This window comes from Lissotriton helveticus, chromosome 1_1 (genome assembly GCF_964261635.1).
Source record: "Lissotriton helveticus chromosome 1_1, aLisHel1.1, whole genome shotgun sequence".
In the NCBI taxonomy this organism is placed as follows: domain Eukaryota; kingdom Metazoa; phylum Chordata; class Amphibia; order Caudata; family Salamandridae; genus Lissotriton; species Lissotriton helveticus.
The window spans coordinates 436,978,046-436,996,062 of record NC_136057.1 but is presented as its reverse complement, the minus strand read 5'-3'; the positions used below and the strand labels follow the sequence as shown (position 1 = coordinate 436,996,062).

Sequence of the window (18,017 nt, the reverse complement as noted above, 5' to 3'; positions counted from 1 at the left end):
TAATTTGAGCTGAGGGTTTCCTGTGCTTGGCACCTGCAATTAATTGTCAACACCGGGACTTATGATAGCCAGCCACATGGTGGCGCTGTCTGTCCAATTTTGTGATGGACACAACAACAGTTGTTTAATAATTCTACATACTTTAAAAAACGACTAATAGCTACTACTCAAAGCCATGAAAATAGCTTGGGTGGCAGGTATTAGTAATTTTTAATGTGTAAAAAGACTGAATTGTCATTAGTAGCACAATGGGTGGTGCACACGGCTGCAGTATCCTGACAGGGTTCGTGGCACTTACTCCTTTACAAATTAAGCACTGTTTGGGTACCTGCCTTTCTTTAGGCCGGAGAGACCGCCTTCTCTGCAAGCTAAGTAAGTATTTCTCAGTTGCGCTGTTCACAAGATTTCGGGCATTCACTCCTTCACTTCTGGTGTATGTATTAGTCTAATACAAGTTCACCTCTCATAAATCCCCTGTTCGCAATTTATGGTTTGTTAACATCATCAGAATTTAAATGAACTCTGTCTGGCTTGTGCTTAGAGAGTCTGAACTGAGAAACTCTCAGTTACCTAGCAATAAAGGGCTAGATGTAGGTAATTGTAAATTACCGATTCGAAAATACCGAATTTTACCAATTCGGTATTTTCGAATCGGTAATTGCTATGTAGATATAAATTCGGTAAAAAATACCGAATCGGTAAGATTCGGTATTTACCGAATCGGTAATTACCGATTCGGTATTTGCCATTCATTCCTATGGGCCTGGAGGCTCATAAGAATGAATGTCAATTACCGAATCGGTAAATACAGATTTGGTAAAATTGGGAAAAAGTCAAGGGTGCAGGGTGTCACGAAATCTGCCGTTACCGACCGGTAATAGCCTACCTACATCTAGCCCATAGTTTTTTAATCAATGATTCTAAACTCACTGAAGCTACATCGGGCGAGACAGCGTGCAACGACGACACTCAGACATTGATAGGGGTAAAAGGAAGCTTTAATAGAACAGGTCTGTCACATTTATATTGAACCTCGTCAAATGCCTTACAAAACTAATCTATCTCACTAATACATTGAAACCAACCTAACAGCCAACACCCCCTCCAAGAAATATTACCCTCCAGAGATGATCCTGCCCACTCCGAACCTTGTACCCAATATATTGTACCCCTCTGACCTGCTCTCCACCTTCCGTTATTACCCTTGCAACTCCATCCCTTTGGTCGTTAAGCAATATCCCTGATCTCTCATTTCTCTGCCTTTTGGTCCCCCTCCCATCCAACAAATGCCTTCTAGCCGGCGAAACAGGAAAGCCCACAGGTGTTTTCCTCCCCCACCAAAAACAAACCATGATAACCCTACCCATTGTCAATCCCACAACCTCCCACCCAAAAGCTGAGCAATTTTGAGGTGCAACTCCAGAAGGTAAAATCCATTGCCCAATAAAGATAAATGTACTCCGTCCTCCCGATAAAGCAAAACATCCTCTTGCACAATTTCGGAATGCCTCAAAACAGAGATATCGGGGCGTGGCCAGCCAAGTTGGCTGAGCAGACCTGAACCGCTGAGGCTCCGTGGCAAGCACATGCAAAAAGTCACCTAACAGTACGAGTGGAGGAGAATCCCTGACATGAGCAACACCGAGAGATGTCGGAGATAAAGGAGGTGGCGAGAAGTCACGGGGGAGCTGGCAAAAAGGAACCAGAATCGTCAGGTCTGCGGAAGCTCGCTGAAGCCGGGGGTGCAACGGGAAGGCCCCGAGGAGGGAAGCAGCCAGTGGAAAACCGTGGAGCCACCAGAGGTGCCGAAAACGGGTAAGCCCCACCTCCAGGAGGCAGGGTGAGAGCTCCGACTCTGCATGAGAGGCGCAACAGATGGGGATCACTTCTGGCTCCTTGAGCCCCGTCGGCCCCAGGCTGGAGAAATGACTGATAGGCAGCTGTTGCACCAAGGGGACATTAAGGAGCCCCCCTGGTCCAGAGGGAGCCTGGGGGGAAACACATGGAGGCCGATGCCTGACTTCAAGATGGAGGCCACGTGAGCTACAGTTAGCTTCGACATCTTGCAAGTACCGACGGGGCTAACAGAGACTAAGAATCTACCAGGGGGGCAAACGGTGGTTTAGCAAGAAGCTCACACTGGGCGATGATGGCATCTGGGGGCCCCGTGGGGGGGGGATCCCCGCACCTCTTGGTGCCTGACTTCAACATGGCAGCCAATCCTGAGGTTTAAAGCTGCTCCAGACACAAATAAATGCACCCACAGCTACCAGTACCGGTGAAGAATCTTTCAGCGCTAATTGGGGGTCTACACAACACTGGATCCACACAGCTCTAGAGGGAGCTAGCCTCCCCGCAAGGACAGATTCACTGTAGGAGATCTTTTTTTATTTTTTTTATGTATAAAAATAAAATACCTGGTACAGTCAACAATAAATATACTTTACATTGCAATATTGTTAAAAATCCAATATACACAGATTTAAAACATATACAATCATACAATATATAAACTAGGATATGCCTTTCTAAAAAAAAAACTGTTAAAAAATAGGAAATATTTAATTACTACCGAGTAATACTAGACTAATATCTCTTTGCAGGAGTGAAAATAAATTTCAGACACCCTTCAGAGGTCAATGAAGAATAAAAACCCTCTTCCACTCGCTGCCAGCCCAACTGTTCAGGACACTTTTATAAGCGGGAGTCGCTCCACCCCTTGATAGGGGCCCAGATATTCAGCCCCAATTCCCTCATTTTCCTACCCATAGGCATATATAAGGAGGATTTGATATTATGAATCCCAAGGAGTCTAGCCAACCACATCTGGAAGGATGGTGCTACAGTATCTTTCCAACCTGCCACAATCAATATCTGGAGGACCGCCACAGATATAAAAACAAAGGCTTACTCCTCCTTGTTGAGCCCCAAATTGCTATCAGTTCTTATTATCATCAGGTTAGGGGATAGGTTGGTCTTAACACCTAGCAGCCTATCCCAAAACTTCTCAATTTCCCCTCGAATTGAGCTTAATTTGTCACATTGATGGAACATATGTAGTAGGTTAGCGGGCCCTTCCAGACACCTCGGACATCTATCATCCTCCCTCTTACCCCAAACATATAATTTGGCTGGTGTAAAGTATAAGTTAAAAAGGGTCTTATAGTGTTGGGCTCTCAGATTCGTGGAGCGGAAGAGTTTCCCAGCTAGTTGCAGTGCTTTATCTATATCATTATCCGGATCCACGAGGTTATTCGCCCAGGAGGCTTCAAATTTTTCCAAATCATCTTGGATCCCTGATAATAGGGACCTATATACCATTTTGATCTTAGTTCCACCACCTAATAAATAATCCATCATATTAATTCTGCACCCTGAGGAAATCCGTGGTCTAATACCCATTAGAGTTTTATAGATCTGCAAGAATTTGAAGCCTTGGTTAGCCGGGATGCCAAATTACTGCTGAATATTATCAAACCTCATCAGGATATCTCCTTCAAAGATATCGCCTAATCTTTTAATTCCTTGCTGCTCTCAGAATCTCCCGATCCTGTAGTTACTAAATTGTGGAAAAATACTGGAGTTCCATAGTGGTGAATAGTAGCTAATTTTCGGAATTGCCATTGAGCTTTGCACTAGCTTCCAGACGTCCCAGACACTATCTAAAACCTTATACCGCCTTTTCTTATAATATCGCTGTTATAAAGAAGATCACTCTGAGGCAAGAGAAGGTAGAAGTATTCTTTATTCTGTCACCCACTCTCCTAGACTGCCTGAGAGATGCCAACATTCTAAGGCAAGCTCTAGTGGGACATAACAACAGGGGAAGGGTAAAAAGGGTGGGAAGGAATGTACCACCAGAATATGTAAACCGGAAGGAAGATTACAACACATCTCCCTTCGCTAATGTAATAAAAGAAAAAGATGATGTCAGGAGAGTCATAGTGGAACAGCATACAACCAAGAGAACCTGCAACACCGTGATGGAGGAAAAGGGGAAGGGAAGAAAAACAAGGCATCCACCACTGGCAAAATACAGTGACGTAAAGAGCAAACAAGAGTAAGGAGTAGTTTCTTACCTGTAACTCCAATTCTGTAGTAGGGGTATCTCTGTTATAGTCATAATCTAGTGAATAGTCCCGCCCATGTGCGTGGACCCCAGAGCAATCAAAAATAATCTCTTAAGTTGTCCTCAGTGCAGTCCTGCATAGACACTTAAGAGAAAATTAAAGACAATAATACAGCCTATACCTGCAAGGCTACACTGTCCAGTACTTCAACTAGAAATGCACAGGATAAACCACCAACATCACATTTAACACAGTCTGCCAAGTTTCACCCATAGAGAAACTTCCCCTTCACAAAATCCTTGGAATGATAGAGAGGAAGGGATGGACAGACAAGCCCCCATAGGCTGCCATTATGTGTCTGGAAAAGGGATACCGTGCTTTTAAGGAACTCTCCAAAAACCCTCGGTATCCCAATGATGCACAGCAAACTCCTTTTACTTTCAGTTCTTTTTGAAGGTGTATAAAGAAAGGCCTGTAGCATACATTACAGTACCATTTTCTCCACCGGGGAGGAGGGCGGGCGCTTATGACTATAACAGAGATACCCCTACTACAGAACTGGAGTTACAGGTAAGAAACTACTCCTTCTGTAGTAGGGGATCTCTGTGTATAGTCATAATCTAGTGAATAGAATGGCAAGCCCATCCCAACAATCTTACCGGCGGTGGAGAAAAAGACAACACTACTACTGTGCAAACCGATTTCTTAACGAAGTCTGCCCAACATGAGCATCTGCTCTGGCATCCGAGTCCAGACAGTAATGCTTAGCAAAGGTATGGACTGACTTCCAAGTGGCAGCCCTGCAGATCTCTGCAATGGGAACATTACGAAGCAAAGCTGTTGTAGCCGCTTTGGCCCTGGTGGAATGAGACTTAGGCTTACCTCCTAAGGTCTTATTAGCCTTCTAGTAACATAATTGGACACAGGACACAATCCACCTAGAGATGGATTGCTTCGAGGTAGCAAGACCAGTCCTGACCAACCCATAGTTGACAAACAGTTGGTCTGACCTACGAATATCCAGATAGAATTTCAATACCCTTCTCACATCCAGGGAATGAAGAGATCTTTCCGCTGGAGTGGAAGGATTCTGGAAAAACGTAGGTAAAGTTACAGACTGATTAACCTGAAAATCAGAGATCACCTTAGGAAGGAACTTAGGGTGAGTACGCATCACAACCTTAGCAGCATGAAAAACAGTATAAGGTTCTTGACAACACAATGCCTGAATCTCACGCATGGAGAAGTGTGGCTCAATGGTTAGAGCGGCAGACCCTGATGCAGAGGTCTAGCCCGGGACCAGGGTTCAATTCCCGCCTTGGCGGGTCTTGGGCTCAATTTCCTCGGACCTGATAATTCTCGCCTCGATGCCTAGTCTAATCATGGGTCCCACTCTGCAACTCTGGGCAATAGCTTGCTTAATCTCCACAATGGCCCCAACAACGTTAGGATGCCCGGCTTCATCTTGGGGGTGCCCAGGAGTTGGCACTTCACAGGGAAAAGTCAGGAAGGGTTTCACAGCGGTATGCGTACAAGCGCAGAGATACCCCAGCTGGGGTCGATTTGTGCGCTATACAAGTATACTACATTTACATTTACTCACCCCTCGGCCAATGTAATGGCCACAAGGAAAGCCGACTTCCACGATAAGTGCTGCAGTGAAGCCTTATGAATGGGTTCAAATGGATCCTTCATCAATCTGGACAGCACCACATTCAAATCCCAGGAAGGCTAGGACTCCGAACAAGAGGAAACACTTTCTTCAATCCTTCCAAAAAATCCTTAATCACAGGGACCTAGAAGAAGGAAGTCTGTGAGGGACATTTCCTGTACACAGTTAACGCTGCGAGGTGAACCTTAATAGATTGAAAATTAAGGCCGGACTGAGCCAAATGCAAGAGATATTGAAGGACAACATCTTCCTTGCAGGTCGTCGGATCATAGTTTTTGGAAGTACACCAGATGCAGAACCTCTTCCTCTTGTAGGCATAAGACGACCTAGTGGAAGGCCGCTTAGCTTCCTTGAGAATGTTCATGCAATCCTTTAGGCAGATTCAGGTGTCCATATTGCACTATCTCAGGAGCCATGCTGCCAAACTCAACGATGAGAGGTTTGTGTGCACCATCTGCCCCCCGAACTTCGTGAGAAGGTCCGTCCGACATGGCGGCTGCATGTGGGGTAGGATAGACCGGTGAAGCAGGTCCGTGAACCACCACTGTCGGGGCCACTCCGGAGCAATGAGGATCATCTGTGCTCTGGACTGAGACAGCTTGATGAGCACCGCCAGAATCAGGGGAATGGGTGGAAAAGCGTACAGAAAGCTGTTCGACCAGCTGATCCATAGCGCATTCCCCAGAGTCCCCGGTTGGTAATACCTGGAGGCGAAGTCTCGTCATTTTCTATTTTCGGCGGTGGCGAACAGATCTACGTCCGGAGTGCCCTACCTGTCGAAGGTGTCTCCTAGCACTTCGTCGTTTAAAACCCACTCGTGGTTTTCTTGCACCAGTCTGCTGAGTGTGTCCGCCTGAGCATTCTACACCCCAGGCAGATGGGTAGCCGTTATCGTCAGTCCTCTGGCAAGTAGCCATTGCCAGATCGCCTGCGCTTCCTGTGACAGGGTGCGCGATCACGGCCGCCGCGCAGGCAGTGACCCGGGAGTCTTCAGCCTCGATCAGCTCAGCCTCAGCGTACAGCCGTAGCCAGTGGGCCGCAGGCCTGGCCCCACCTCAGGATCCCTGCTCACAGTCCCCCAGAGGTGGCTCCACCAGAGACAGCCCCACCCTCACTGCAGCTCCTGGTCTCGGCCGTCTCGCATCCACAGGCAGGCCTCACCCCAGTTCACCACCGTCGGGCGTGCAGTCGGGCTGGGACAGTCCCCCGGAAAGCTCAGGGGTATCAGCAGCATTTCCCCCACTCCCGGACAGGTGCAGGCGCAGTTGAAACAGCGCCAACAGAGTGGGTTCCCCCGGGAGGCTCCGGAGCTCTATCGGGCTGCGACCTCCATCTTGGCTGGCTAGCCACGCCCCCGACAGCTATGTTTAAACATGTATAAGGACATACTGTGAGTGTCCTGCGCCAATCAACAGACAGGCTTTCAGCTGCAATTGTTAGCTAGGATTGCTAAGATTGCTGTGTTTCTGACCTACCCTTGCTTGGTGGACTTTGTGATTTCTGTTTTGCTGTACCTTTGGTACATCAGAAATTCAGCCAGTCCTCTGCTTGATGGCTCATAATGGCTCAAGTGAAAGTGCATTTATGGGCAGCGTAGCTCTTCGCATGATAATACATTTCCTGTGTTTAAGTGCAATTCCTGATGCATATTTTGCTGTATTTGGTGTTCACAGGAATGCAATGTGCAGGTTTGTTAGCAGTTATATTTTCAGAAAACAATATCTGGTTACCTGTTTAGTAACTATCTTTGTGTAAGCAATGTCTCCCCCAGTGTAACACCACAAGTCTCTAGGAAGCCACAATGTTACTCTTGGTACACCCCAACAAATTAGCATTAATGACTAGCAGGTTTCTTTCTTATTTTAATAGTCCTTGTTCTCTATCCGGTGTACTACTGATTTTGGACATGATAATCTAACTTTCTGAAAACCACACTAGTATTGCAACAATGTAATTTCCAAAATATATAAACATATAAGTTCCTGATCGTCTCCTCTCTTTTTAGATCTTCGCTAATTTATCAGTTCGGGTCCAGTGCTTAATTTGAGCTGAGGGTTTCCTGTGCTTGGCACCTGCAATTAATTGTCAACACCGGGACTTATGATAGCCAGCCACATGGTGGCGCTGTCTGTCCAATTTTGGGATGGACACAACAACAGTTGTTTAATAATTCTACATACTTTAAAAAACGACTAATAGCTACTACTCAAAGCCATGAAAATAGCTTGGGTGGCAGGTATTAGTAATTTTTAATGTGTAAAAAGACTGAATTGTCATTAGTAGCACAATGGGTGGTGCACACGGCTGCAGTATCCTGACAGGGTTCGTGGCACTTACTCCTTTACAAATTAAGCACTGTTTGGGTACCTGCCTTTCTTTAGGCCGGAGAGACCGCCTTCTCTGCAAGCTAAGTAAGTATTTCTCAGTTGCGCTGTTCACAAGATTTCGGGCATTCACTCCTTCACTTCTGGTGTATGTATTAGTCTAATACAAGTTCACCTCTCATAAATCCCCTGTTCGCAATTTATGGTTTGTTAACATCATCAGAATTTAAATGAACTCTGTCTGGCTTGTGCTTAGAGAGTCTGAACTGAGAAACTCTCAGTTACCTAGCAATAAAGGGCTAGATGTAGGTAATTGTAAATTATCGATTCGAAAATACCGAATTTTACCAATTCGGTATTTTCGAATCGGTAATTGCTATGTAGATATAAATTCGGTAAAAAATACCGAATCGGTAAGATTCGGTATTTACCGAATCGGTAATTACCGATTCGGTATTTGCCATTCATTCCTATGGGCCTGGAGGCTCATAAGAATGAATGTCAATTACCGAATCGGTAAATACAGATTTGGTAAGATTGGGAAAAAGTCAAGGGTGCAGGGTGTCACGAAATCTGCCGTTACCGACCGGTAATAGCCTACCTACATCTAGCCCATAGTTCTCTAATCAATGATTCTAAACTCACTGAAGCTACATCGGGCGAGACAGCGTGCAACGACGACACTCAGACATTGATAGGGGTAAAAGGAAGCTTTAATAGAACAGGTCTGTCACATTTATATTGAACCTTGTCAAATGCCTTACAAAACTAATCTATCTCACTAATACATTGAAACCAGCCTAACAGCCAACACCCCCTCCAAGAAATATTACCCTCCAGAGATGATCCTGCCCACTCCGAACCTTGTACCCAATATATTGTACCCCTCTGACCTGCTCTCCACCTTCCGTTATTACCCTTGCAACTCCATCCCTTTGGTCGTTAAGCAATATCCCTGATCTCTCATTTCTCTGCCTTTTGGTCCCCCTCCCATCCAACAAATGCCTTCTAGCCGGCGAAACAGGAAAGCCCACAGGTGTTTTCCTCCCCCACCAAAAACAAACCATGATAACCCTACCCATTGTCAATCCCACAACCTCCCACCCAAAAGCTGAGCAATTTTGAGGTGCAACTCCAGAAGGTAAAATCCATTGCCCAATAAAGATAAATGTACTCCGTCCTCCCGAAAAAGCAAAACATCCTCTTGCACAATTTCGGAATGCCTCAAAACAGAGATATCGGGGCGTGGCCAGCCAAGTTGGCTGAGCAGACCTGAACCGCTGAGGCTCCGTGGCAAGCACATGCAAAAAGTCACCTAACAGTACGAGTGGAGGAGAATCCCTGACATGAGCAACACCGAGAGATGTCGGAGATAAAGGAGGTGGCGAGAAGTCACGGGGGAGCTGGCAAAAAGGAACCAGAATCGTCAGGTCTGCGGAAGCTCGCTGAAGCCGGGGGTGCAACGGGAAGGCCCCGAGGAGGGAAGCAGCCAGTGGAAAACCGTGGAGCCACCAGAGGTGCCGAAAACGGGTAAGCCCCACCTCCAGGAGGCAGGGTGAGAGCTCCGACTCTGCATGAGAGGCGCAACAGATGGGGATCACTTCTGGCTCCTTGAGCCCCGTCGGCCCCAGGCTGGAGAAATGACTGATAGGCAGCTGTTGCACCAAGGGGACATTGAGGAGCCCCCCTGGTCCAGAGGGAGCCTGGGGGGAAACACATGGAGGCCGATGCCTGACTTCAAGATGGAGGCCACGTGAGCTACAGTTAGCTTCGACATCTTGCAAGTACCGACGGGGCTAACAGAGACTAAGAATCTACCAGGGGGGCAAACGGTGGTTTAGCAAGAAGCTCACACTGGGCGATGATGGCATCTGGGGGCCCCGTGGGGGGGGGATCCCCGCACCTCTTGGTGCCTGACTTCAACATGGCAGCCAATCCTGAGGTTTAAAGCTGCTCCAGACACAAATAAATGCACCCACAGCTACCAGTACCGGTGAAGAATCTTTCAGCGCTAATTGGGGGTCTACACAACACTGGATCCACACAGCTCTAGAGGGAGCTAGCCTCCCCGCAAGGACAGATTCACTGTAGGAGATCTTTTTTTATTTTTTTATGTATAAAAATAAAATACCTGGTACAGTCAACAATAAATATACTTTACATTGCAATATTGTTAAAAATCCAATATACACAGATTTAAAACATATACAATCATACAATATATAAACTAGGATATGCCTTTCTAAAAAAAAAAACTGTTAAAAAATAGGAAATATTTCATTACTACCGAGTAATACTAGACTAATATCTCTTTGCAGGAGTGAAAATAAATATCAGACACCCTTCAGAGGTCAATGAAGAATAAAAACCCTCTTCCACTCGCTGCCAGCCCAACTGTTCAGGACACTTTTATAAGCGGGAGTCGCTCCACCCCTTGATAGGGGCCCAGATATTCAGCCCCAATTCCCTCATTTTCCTACCCATAGGCATATATAAGGAGGATTTGATATTATGAATCCCAAGGAGTCTAGCCAACCACATCTGGAAGGATGGTGCTACAGTATCTTTCCAACCTGCCACAATCAATATCTGGAGGACCGCCACAGATATAAAAACAAAGGCTTACTCCTCCTTGTTGAGCCCCAAATTGCTATCAGTTCCTATTATCATCAGGGTAGGGGATAGGTTGGTCTTAACACCTAGCAGCCTATCCCAAAACTTCTCAATTTCCCCTCGAATTGAGCTTAATTTGTCACATTGATGGAACATATGTAGTAGGTTAGCGGGCCCTTCCAGACACCTCGGACATCTATCATCCTCCCTTTTACCCCAAACATATAATTTGGCTGGTGTAAAGTATAAGTTAAAAAGGGTCTGATAGTGTTGGGCTCTCAGATTCGTGGAGCGGAAGAGTTTCCCAGCTAGTTGCAGTGCTTTATCTATATCATTATCCGGATCCACGAGGTTATTCGCCCAGGAGGCTTCAAATTTTTCCAAATCATCTTGGATCCTGTCGTGTATTTCTATAGGTTCTGAATCGATCCCCCTATTCCTGACCCTATTCTGGTTAAACTACCTAGCTAGTCAACTAACAGTCAGCCCATGAGGCAAGAAATCCCCCATGATGCAGATACCGTTATCTGACGCAGTCACACTACGGCACAGGAACGTGTTATCTGATTAGGTCATAACGCTTGAGATCTAATTAGACAAGCGACATTCCTCCAGCCCCTGATAAGGCATACGACGTTCTCATAACAAATCAAACCTATGACAACCTGGATAATCCGTGCGGCCATTGTTTTGATTTCACAGAGAACTTTAGTAAAGAATGTGCTAACGAGCAAGTCGTATGACATCTTTATTGACGTACCTATGTCCATCCTTACGTCAATCCCGGCACCTTTAAGGTATAAATATTGCCGACCTTGCCCTATGCAAACACACGCGTGGTGACAAGACGGAGCAGCCATACTTGCCGATGCCGAGAGCAGAAGCAGACCCCGCAGGCAGCAGCCCCGCCTTCCTGACGCGCTGAGAGACGCGCTGCTATCTCAAGCCGAGAGACCCAGCACCGGCGCTTCCGGGTAGCCCTCGCAGGCAGCCTGGAATATCGAGAGCAGAGAAAGAGATACCATTCCTCACTCATCCTAACTTCCAGGTACAGAACTGAATAACCCCTCCTAGAGAATTCTTTAGTTATTCACTTGGCAAAAACAAACTTAACTTAAACTGTAACTTTCTATTCCCGCCCACGTATTAGACTTAGGTCAGGTACACGGGGTAGGCGTATTTAGAAACACCAGTTGAGTACGTTTAGTCAAATGTATATGTGTATGTAAATATATTTTAATCATTTTAAAACATCATATGGCTCAGAAACCATATCAATGTTTTTACAGTATTATTTTATACTATTGCTTCTAATGTATGCACTTTACTTAACTATAAGTATTGCAATAATTTCGATCCATTTCTCTTGTACGAGAAAAGAGACTGATCAATAAATAACATCTTTTATTGAACACGCCCGTCTCTTCCTTTTCTCTACATTCTGATGAGACTAAGAATGCACGTACTGACTGAGTAAAATAATTGCCTTGTGCTCACACGACTCTTGAGATTGACTCTTGATTAGGGGAGAGCAAAGTTGTCATGTTCTATGGTTGTCAGAAACTAAATCCCTTCTTGTCTAATCAGGGAAGTTAATCCTTCCTTGAACATTCGAGAAAGTTTCTAGCGAACTCTGAGCTTAGCTGGCAAACCCAAAAATTAAGTCTAGCATCGACAGTAGTAGACCTAGTTAACGTCTGGCCAAGGCCTTTACTGCTGTAGGTACTATTCCAATGCGCAGAGCCTACTGGGAAAATAGGAGCTACACTACATGGCGCCCAACGCGTTTGGAAAGGGCGATAAAACTAACGTAAGACATTTAGAGTAACTCAGTCGTGCTTTCTCACTCAGACCCCTTTTCCCAAATACTCCAAAGACGTCTGGAGTGGGTGAAAGGTTATAATATCCTCCAAAACCTCGCAGGAGGGAACTCCTATGTATGGTTCTTGGTCTAGTCAACGTTGAAGGATAAAACAGTTCCAAAATATTGTGCATCTAATCTCTGTTTCCATAAAGAAACCTGATCTACAAATAAACATAATACCATCCTGTCAGCAAAATGAACAGCGATGAAGAACGAGAGGTTACTAGATTAGCTACTGAAATAGCAGATGCTGATGCTACCATGCAAGCAGCAGACGCGGATATAATACTCATTCCGGTCGCCAAAAGGAGATCTATAACCTTAAAACTTATAGAAAATGGACTGACACCTAGAGGTGGCACAGTCATATTCGTAATCGAGGCACACGAATATCGGCAGACAGAGGTATACTATACATGGATACATTTTCCAGCAGCTAATACTATAACAAAGTACTTCCACTATTACAAAGTAGAGGAACCTCCTAATGAGTACACTCCTTTCGAGGAGGTGGAAGTACCACTCAAATTCCAAGAGCATTTGCTCTTATTTGATGGCGCCCTAAAACATAATAATCACATTACAAGGCTCGGTCCTTTAGGAAGACCAGGAGCAGCGTGGCCGGTCCTAGCCGGATACACACCATATCCAGACATCGAAAGAATGCCTGCAGCAGAGCTGCTAATACAGCTAAAACAACTACTAAAAATTCACAGACAATTAGTTCAGTATGTAATGCGGACTTCAACAATTCAGCCAGCGATTAAACTTCCACAGCTGACCCCTCACCAGGGGAACACAAATAAAATTACACCACAGAACATCCAATCCTGCCTAGGTAAAGTTCCAGCTAAACGGGAACAAATACCATTCTGGTTGGCACAGAAAATTACCCAAATAGAGGCGGTGTTTCCTGACACCACCCCATTGGAAAAACACAGGATTCTGACTATATGTCTCCCAATGGGAATCGCACCACACATTGAGGACTGTGACACTTGGGGTACAGTCTTTGCTTCCATCTACACAAAAACGCACGGTGTTCCATCCATTTCGGTAATACCAGATATGCTAAAACAAATTCAAGATGAATACGGTCCAGAACCTGCTTTAACTCTTGGTATGAAATTACTAAAAGACTTCAAGCAGGTCTCGGCTATATTACTAGCCAATATAAAGGGTGAAGCAGCAAACGTGGCGATCCGCCAGAGGTTAAAAGAGACAGATATAGCAGACCAACCAGCTGAAATTGCCAGAATCATAGAAAAATCCTATGAAGAACTAGGCAGAGATAGTCTAGGTGGAATACCAGTAAAACCGCAACTGACTACAAGTCCAGAAAAAATATTTTTTAATAATAATAATTCACCAAAAAAGAACTGGGATGGAAACAAACAATCCAATCCTAAAGAAAAGAAATTCCAGTCCAGAGGAAGGTCTCCTAGGCGAAGAGAGAAATCTCCAAACCCGAGACAAAGGTCACCCCAGAGTGAACCCTCTGGGAATAGATATAACCTTAGAAATAGGGATAATATTAAAAAACCTGATAGATATCAAGACATTGATACACGTCCCTCTCAATCTTTTCAGAATTCCTCGCAGAAATCGGAAAGAAGAGGACGATCAGAAGAGCACGCCAAGTCCAAAGACAAGGAACCTGCTCAACTGAAAAAGAAATTACAATTTCCCAAAAAGAAGGTAGCCAGTATCAAGGTAGTTAACAATGCCGAGAATACTGAGGACACAACTGAAAAACGGAGAGTGGGCTCAGACAATGCTAGACAGCGCAGCAGAGGTGAGCATAGCTCGCAAAGTCCTTATGAATCATCTGGAGACAGTGGACACGAATGAATATCTTCAAGTGGAAACTGCAGACACCAGAGTTAGCAAGCCCCACAAGATATACGAGATAACATTACGTATAGAGGGAGATAAGACTAGGAAAATAAGGGGACTATTTTGGGATAACCTCTCCAAAGGCTATGACATCCTTCTAGCTGAAAAAGACTGGCCACCAGAGTTTGTCAGGGAGTGCCCTCATGGCGAAGAAGTAATTATGCCTGCCTTCTCGAATCAAATACCGATTCATAAAAAATACACACTTGCTAGAAAGTGGGCAGTGGCCTTAGCACCTGCTTTATATAAAAATCATGTAGGATGGGATGAGGATTCTCCTCCTCACAAAATCCAGTTAAAATCACAACCTACTGCACAAAGGCAGTACCCAATTAAGCAAGAAGCTAAAAAACAAGTAAATGAAATACTAGATCAGCTAGAATACCAGGGGGTGATTGAAACTTGCACCTCACAAATGAACAATCCTTTGTTTCCGGTCTCCAAACCAGACAATTCGTACCGTCTAGTTTTGGATTACCGACACCTTAACACATGTTGCAAAACTTTTGCAGTGCAAAACTCACACAGTGCTGCACTAATGAATAACATAGTGCGCAAAAAATACAAAACAACCTTGGACATCTCCAACGGATTCTTTTGTCAAAACATAGCACCAGAGAGCAGATATTTAACTGCATTCTCAGTAAATGGCACTCAAAAACAATTCTGTCGGTTAGCCCAGGGGTACAAGAATAGCCCGGGGGTATTCTCAGCGAGAGTAACAGAATTACTACAACAATATGATGATGAAGCATTATCTTATGTCAATGACATTTACTTAACAGATGATGACTTGGAGACTCACTTGAAAAGAGTGAACACCATAATACTTGGTTTCGCTGCAGAGGGTTACGAATTCAACTTCAAAAAATCCAGAATTGCCCATCTGAAAATCCAGTACGGAGGATATGAATTATCAAGTATTGCCTGGTTGACAGTCTTTTAAGAACTAGAAGAATTGAAAAATCTAAAATATGAAAAGACGTATCCTCTGCCAATCGACATTCTGCCTCTACGACATTACGCCTGTGTAATCTATACAGACGGACATGCTCAACCCTCCGTTTGGGGAGAACATGCATACAATCCCACATGTGAGATTACAAAAGAAGTGTGGCACGGAGGTAAACTAAGACCTCTATTAACAAAATCACACTCAGTAGAAACTAATTCAGAACTACAAACTGAAATATTAGCTTTGAAAATGGCGCTAGATAATGCGGATCGCGAATTCCCGACACTTATAGTGTCAGATTCATATTTCTGCGTCAAAGCATATAACAAGGATTTGCAGACCTGGATTCAGAACGGTTACAAAGATGACACGGATGCACCAATAAAGCAGAGACTGCTCTGGGAACAGGTAGCTCTTTTGAAAAAAGAACTACCAAAGACTCACGTGACACACTCACTGAGTCACCAGCGTGATGGCGTTCACGTTGTAGGGAATTCATTGGCTGAAACAGCCGCAACGGCAGCCAGTAAACCGGCTCCCGTAGATCGGAAAAAGCGTACATTAAAATGCATTGACGGCGAAACATTGCTGGCGGTGAAAACGTCATCAAAAGGCGACTGCTCAGCGTTACCGATCAACTATCCACTCAATTACACATACATCATAGATGCAAACTCCATTCCTTTTGCTCGAATCCCTGGAGTGGGGGATAGAGTGATTCCAAACATGGACAGGAGAAACTTGTTAATCGCAGACGCACACATGGGCGAGGGTCTCAGACACCATAAATTAAAAGATTCTCTGGAAGAATTACAATCACGGTACTGGTGGCCAGGCATGAGCCTGCACTACACCATGTTTGTAAAAAACTGCCCAAACTGCAACAGAGATCGCAGTGGGGAGAGAAGCAGTTTAATACCTCGTCGTATCAAGGCAGATAATATTACCAGCAAAAAGAATGGCTTGCGATTAACATATACAGGCTAGTTCCCACTTATAATGTAGATCCACAGCACTCGGCTGACGTCCGGACTGTTATACAAGATTTGCGAGTCTAAATGGCATATACGCTAAGAGCATGCTACGTTCGACCATTTTTTTCTTTTTCTCAGGCAATCCAGCCTGGGGGGGGGAAAGAATGGCCAAATGAGCACAGCCCAGCGGGAATCTTCTCACTTCCTTCCTGAGGGTATGGGATGGTGTAAAGAAAAAACCAAGACAGAAAGCAATCTATAATAGAAAGGATATTAGGTTCGGGAGCTGGGTGGGTCAAACATCTAATAAGTGTCCAACGTAGTCTAAATAACTTGCCAAGAAATTCTCTGAAGGGATTCAGTCCGTACGAATTATTATTCGGAACTAGGATGTTGATCTCTGACCTTGATAGTCAGACTTCAGTGGTAACAGAAAAAAGCTTTGATGTCAAAGACCGTTTGGCTATTTTGCAGGACTTAAACAAAACAAGAAAAGACCTGAGCAACATACAGTTGAAACAACAGCCAACGACCACTGAAGATTCACCACCTGTCCCAGCAAGACCTGTCTGGATTCCAAAAGTCGGGGATCTAGTCAGGGAGAAGATCGCGGTAAAGAAGGAATTTGGGCCTTCTTACAGAAAAGCAGTTCCTGTCTTGTCTGTCAACGGGACAAGATCAGTTGTACTACCGCCACTTGCTGGAAAAAAGGAGAACCGAGTTGTATCCATCGACCTGGTAAAACCACAACATGTGGCCGATAACAAACAGTAGGCCAAGTGGACTCCCAAGAAGTAGCAGAACACCAAGGTTTGCTACCAGTACAGAGGTCCTAACAAAGAGGCTCATCACTTTCGAAACGCCTACAGAAGAACAACAAGGACTATGCAACAATGCAATAGAACTCAGACCTCTGAAACCCCAAATAAAAACATTTAGCAGAGACACACCAATCTATACTGAAGTACCAAGTGAAAATGCAAGAAACAAAAATCCTGAACCAATTGGAACAATTGATAGAACTGCATCTGGTTACTTCATCAACTTCGATGATTCCTCTGACGGCTTCAGTGAACAAAAGACACAGCCATCACCAAAATCCTTTAAAGACAAAGCAAAGGAACTTTTGAAACAACTAAAAGAAACATATCTGATTTCTCCATGGATTGAATTTTGGGTGGGTTTTGGTGCATTTATCCTCATACTTTGGCTCATCATGGTATTTACCTTGGGACGCTTCATTGAGGGAAAATATGCTAAAATGGACACAGCAAGTCAGAACATCAACTTGGTGCTCAAACCACACACATCTTCACACGTCGAGAAACGAGAACTTTCTTCAGAACTTTCTTCAGCCAACTTCACAGCAATTCCAATACCTGGTGGGGTAGCCTGGGACAACACTGACTATGAAATTTATGGTCCGGTCGAGATCCTGAAATATCCACACCAAATCAAGATCTCCTTGAGTGACTTTGCAAAACCAAACTCATTTGCTGATGATTGGGACTTTGAAAGTATTAACAATATGATGTCTGACTTAGTAATGTCTGCTAAATTTACAAAACATGATTATTTGCAGGGTTCTACAAATTATGACAGCATGTACTGCTATAACCATTATGGTAACCATTTCTTGCATAAGTCTG

The 18,017-nt window shown here is 44.6% G+C and overlaps 1 pseudogene; it reads right to left on the bottom strand.

Moving 5' to 3' along the window:
* Positions 1-9,150: 9,150 nt before the first annotated feature.
* LOC144762370 (uncharacterized) overlaps positions 9,151-18,017 on the bottom strand; it is a 52,840-nt pseudogene continuing 43,973 nt past the window's right edge.